This window comes from Ceratotherium simum, chromosome 14 (genome assembly GCF_057802395.1).
Source record: "Ceratotherium simum simum isolate JZ-2026a chromosome 14, ASM5780239v1, whole genome shotgun sequence".
Lineage (NCBI taxonomy): Eukaryota > Metazoa > Chordata > Mammalia > Perissodactyla > Rhinocerotidae > Ceratotherium > Ceratotherium simum.
In genome coordinates, this window is record NC_141913.1 from 40090165 (window position 1) to 40096164 (window position 6000).

Below are 6000 nucleotides of genomic sequence, written 5' to 3' on the forward strand. Positions count from 1 at the left end.
ATTAAGTGGGACAAAATACCATACAAAAAATTTAAAAACCATATATTATTTAGTTCAATCAGATTGTGGCAGGGACAAAAGTTGTGTTAAACAACTAAAATTTATTGTACATATTGTTGAACCAGAACACAAAAGCAGGGAGGTTGAAATGAGTATGTCATTGATTTTACTCCTGTTGCAAAGAGCACATTTTTTTAAATTAACTGAAGAACTGAAAAATCTTCTTTAGATATTAGGCATTAATTTAAAAGACAGAGGAGGGCAGCCTAGGGCAATGGCACTGACATGGTCGGTAAAGGGAAAGATGTATAAGCTAGATTTTATCTGAAATATCCAGAACCATTCTTTATGCCTAACTAAATTCTATCTGTGCACAGTTAGAATTTGTTACTAGGAGATATGTCCTCAACTGTGCCAACTGCAATCATATTTTTGGGGAACAATTCTGAGATTAGGTAAGATAATCTTTGGACCAGTGTAAAGAAGGCATATTCTGAAGAAACTCTTTATCAAATTTAATCTTGCAAGCATTCTCAGATAGCATGGTTGGGAAAAGTGAAAGGAATTAGATTTAATTCAGATATGATAAAAGATGCATTCAAAGAGTTAGGCAGAACAGCAGCAGATTCTGAAGTAGAGTGAATTATGGACTTTGGCAGAAAAAAGAAATTAATATTGAATTTGCACTATGATTGCTATTTAGTATGAACTGGTGTTTGCAAAAAGTTACAAGAAACCAAGGGGATCTAGGTTTAGCTATTCACTTTAAAAAGGATTAAAAATATTTTAAAAACTTTTAGAGAAAACAGTTTTTCTAAATCAAAATGACATGAGAAATGTGCAGTAAAAGTGATATTGCAATAAATATAAGGAAATTAAAACCAAGAAACAAAAACAGTTCACTGACTATGAGGGACGACATTTATGTATCAAATAATTTTGAAAGTGACTTCTATGGAAACTATTTTCTGAGCATTACAGACAAGGCATAGTCACAAATGAAGATAGATGTGAGAAAATTGAGTAATACATTATTATAATGTAATAATATTTTTGGTTTTCTTTATAAAATCTAAGTGTTGATAAATTTTAGTAGAACTTAAGAAATATAGTATGGATGTACCTATTGCTTTAAAATATGATGAAAATCATAATATAAGTGAATTTGGTCCCTTTCTTTCTTGCTGTTGAAGGGTATCAAGATATGCCACGCCAAAATATGCCACTTTGGTATAAGGATTATTTCTAGCTGAAGGCAATCAAGAAGCAACAAATGCAGAGAGACCTCTTTGCCCTCCCCCCATCTGCCTAAAAGCAGGACATTTCCCTGTGATGGTGTCGCCTCTCTCCTCTCCTTCACCGGGAGGAGAATAGCCCATATCACTGGAGACAGACAGTCAGCACCGAAATGGGGCTGCACAAACAATCTTACTAGAATAACCCTTGTCTTCCTTAGTTTCCCCCCTGTATTTAATTTCTCACATTTATCACCCTAGAAGCCCAAGACCCTTTTCCTTTGTCTTGTCTCTTTACCATTTATCGCCCTTTGTTAAAATGGTATATCCCACCCTCTCCAAGTTTAACCACTTCTTTGGGTCTTCACTTCTTTTCTATGAAGACCACTGTGCGTGTAAGATTTAAAATATTAACGTCAAATAAAATATGATGCCTTTTCTCCTGTTAATCTGTCTTCTGTCAGATGAATATGAAGGTCCCAGCCACAGAACCTAAGAGAGTGGAGGCAACTTTTCCCTCCCCTGCACTATTTTTATTCTTTAACGTTTGTGTCAGTTATTAAGCTATTGTCTCTCTGCTCCAAATCTACTCTTTGGAATTGGGCTTCATGATGCTGGAGCTGGGACTCTTCAAACCACTTTTCTGCCTTGCCAGTTGGCTCCATGTTAGTCTGCGCCATTGGGGGTGTCGGAGGGAGATGGGAGGGTTGGAGGGGAAAGAGAGGTCTTGCATCTGCCTGTTTGCTTCCTCTTCGTGTGACAGTCAGTGCAGGCATCTTCACCCTGGCAGCAGCAGATCCTCCCAGCTGAAGCCAGTTTGCAGTTTTCCAGCCCTTGTAGTACCTCGTGATGCCCCATCTCTGATACATCAGCACCAGCCATCTGGTGTCCCCTCCTTTGGGATCTGGGTCCCAGACCCTTCTTTAAATTCCTAAGTTTTAAAAATTCCAATCTCTTGCTTTTATTCCCCCAAGCTCTAGGGAAAGTAGCTATTTCCTGTACTAGCTACCTCCATGATACCTTAGAGTTCTCTGAAAACTTTTTTTTAAAAATTTAAATAAAAAAAATTGTGGCAAAATGTACATACATCTTAATCATTTTAAAGTGTACATTTCAGTGGTGTTAAGTGCATTCACGTTGTGAAACCAAGCTCCAGAACTCTTCTCATTTTGCAAAGCTGAAACTCTGTACCCATTTATCAATAACTCCTCCCCCCTCCCCCAAGCCCCTGGAAACTACCATTCTTTCTGTCTCTGTGAATTTGACTACTCTAGGTACCTCATATAAGAGGAATCATATAATATTTGTCCTTTTGCTTCTGGCTTATTACACTTAGCTAATGTCTTCAAGATTCATGGATGTAGCATGTGCCAGAATTTCCTTCCTTTTTAAGGCTGAATACTATTCCATTGGACATACATACCACATTTTGTCTATCCATTCATCTACTGATGGATGCTTGGGGTAGATTTCTCTTTTTACCCTTTCAGTTATCTGTAACAATTCTTTCTATCTAGTTAGTAATTCTTCATATCAAAATCTCTGTTCAAATAAGTGGTATGTTTTCTGCCTTCTGACTGGATTCTGACAGATACAATGGTCAATAATTTTGAAAAAATATCTTTCATATTTGACTCGGGGTGGTCTGTGACTAGGCAGCTGTGTAGGAAGCCTGTCTTCTGGGTGTAGGAGCTGTTGTCGCCAGGGAGAGGAATAGTGGAATTGCTGGAGGACCCGCCCTGCTTCACTAGCTGCAGGACGCAGACGGCATCTTCAGAGTCAAAAGACCCAATGCACAAAGCTGCTTGCATGGATTCAGCAAGAGAACCAGTGCTGGCATATGCTGCTCCCTGCTCGTTCTTCCTGCTGCGTTCCTTATGATCTTTCACAGATATTTGCATATCTGTTTCTCTCCCTCTCTCTTCAAGCCTGGCACCAAGAGCCTTCCCAGACAGACTGGCCACTGCTCAGCCCTGTTGTCCTAAAAATAGTTTTAAAATTAATCCTCCCCCACCCCCCCACCCCATAACTCTTCTTTCTCTTAGAATTTGAGGACGTTGAACTGGTTTCGCCTCTGGAATTGCTCTGCAGTAGCTTTCTCCTGACTTGCATTTTTGGATGTGTATTCTTTGCTAATCTGATTTTTATGTTTTCTATTTTGCAGGAACTCTCTAATCCCTTGATGCCATGCCTTTTGGTTTTCTAACACCCTATGTGTTTATTCTTTTAAAATAGTATGTTTCTCCTATTTCAAGGGATTTTGAATTAGAGTGGAGATAGTCCTAGTTCACTATTTTAATCCAGTTTTCTATATACTTCTTTATAATAGTTTTGTCCTAAAGTTTCTTTTTTTTTTTTTAATTTTTATTTATTTATTTTTTTCCCCCAAAGCCCCAGTAGATAGTTGTTTGTCATAGCCGCACATCCTTCTAGTTGCTGTATGTGGGACACGGCCTCAGCATGGCCGGAGAAGCGGTGTGTCGGTGTGCGCCCGGATCCGAACCCCGGGCCGCCAGCAGCAGAGCGCGTGCACTTAACTGCTAAGCCACGGGGCGGGCCCTGTCCTAAAGTTTCTACAAATAGGTTTTACTTTTATAATTAGAAGAAAAAAAAAAGCTAGATTCCGCCAAAGATTATGTTAATTTCCTTGTGAACTATTAATCCCTCGAAGTCATAAACTTTTAGTTACTTCAGAAGGAAACATAACTGTTATAAGTCATGAAATCTCTAGAGGCTACACAATGCAACTTATTTTCTTATATGGTGTTTTATTCATTTCATAATTGCACGGATAAATAACATATGAAAATGAAATGGCAATTATGAGCATCATATCAGTGGAAATATTCTCAAAGTTATTTGAATTGATTCAGGGCTGACAAGAATTTATTGTATATTTAAAAATTTTACTTATCTTGGTATCTTTTTTTTTTTTTTTAAGTTCCCTGGTGGTCTAGTGGTTAGAATTACGTATCTTTTAATATTTGGGCTATCTCCAAGGATTTTCAGGGAACTACAGTAAAACAAAATCCCCCTGAAATAAACTGAGAGTGAATGAAATGTTTGCAAATGCAAAATAGAAATGTTTCAAATATTTGTTTTTAAATGCAACATGTAGATATTATGTAGATATTCATGATTCCTAAAGCACAAGGGCTCACAGGTAAGTGACGTTCATGACATTGACAATGCTTACTGAATACCTGCTGCATGGCCGGTATCGTTCTAGTGCTAGGGATACAAAGGATAAACAAAATAGACATAGTCCCTGTTCCCCATGGAGCTTACAGTCTAGTGGGGGATATAGATGTGTAGACAGGAAATTACCATATGTTATGCAAAATAGCAGGATGAGTTAAATGTAATGTAGCGAGCTCAGAAAGCACAGAGGTGGGACATTTCATTCATTCCTGAGTATCAAGGAATAGTAGATTGTGACATAAAGAACTAATAAAGAAACTGATGAAAGAGCATTGAAGGCACGTAGCAGAAGCATGTTCTCTGCTTCAGGCTCTTGTCTATGATGTGGCCTCTGCCTGGAGTCCTATAGCAGTCACGTTAGGTGGTACCTCCTGAAACAGGCACGTTTTGCTGGCTGTTCTTCTCATATGCTCTTCTCTGTGATCCGCCCGTTCCTTTGGTCCCACAGCCACGCTTGTGTTGTGTCGCCTCCATCTTTTATTCCTTTCTCCATCCCTTCCTCTCTCCCTTTATTCTTTCCTCTCCCCTCAACACCTGATTGCAACCAGGGTGGACATGTCATATACACCATTGGCTGGCCACTAAGCAACCAGAGTGTGTCTCTCTCTTCATTTCTCTAGAGAATTTGAAGTAAGAGGCACAGAAACTGCATTGAAGCACCGTCTGTTGAATGAGTAAATAATCATCCCTCAACTTGATTCATAGGAACCGAAGTTAAAGTACATTTTTGGAACCTTCAGAACAATGCTCTTATTTTTATTATTGCCGTTATAAAATTTTTCCTTATCAAATGTGTTAAGATTATATGTTAAAAATGATGTTAAATGTAACCATATTATTCAGGATCATAAGTAGCAACAAGGTATTAGTTCCTCCCACCAAATCATATACTGTCAATACAGGCAGTGATGTATTTAAACGCAGACATTTGTGTTCCAGTTTGGTATAGACCAAAGATTTGTTAGGTAATCCAAAATTAAGTTAAAATGATTTTAATTTGATTTGGAGCTATAATATATGCTTTTTAAATGTGACTTGAAGGAAGGAATTACCCTCTTATTTGTGATAGCTATAGCGAAATTGTATTGTAGATTTCTGTTTCAGAGTTAAAAGAAAAAAAAATTTGTTGAGAGGTGATGTAGCAGAATGTAATAGTTATCTATTGCCAAAATCTGCTGTATAACAAAGCATTCTAAAACTCAGTGGCTGAAAACAATAATTATTCTCATGGAACTGAAGGTTGGCTTAAAGGGGTTTGATCTGGGATGGACTAGACTGGAGTGACTTGGCTCCGCGCTACGTGTGTCTCATCCTTCTCCTGGGGGTAGCAATGTAGCCTAGCTATGTTCTTCTCATGGCCATGACAGAGGTACAGAAAGCAGGCAAACACATATAAGGTCTCTTGAGGCCAAGGTTCAGAATGGGCACACTGTCACTTCTGCCTCTTTCTTTGGCCAAAGCAACTCTTATGATCATATCCAAAGGAAGAGGAAGGGAACTATACCACAACACAGTGAGAGGGCACTGCAAGGTTTTTTGGAAAAAGCTGTGTATACAAGGAGGG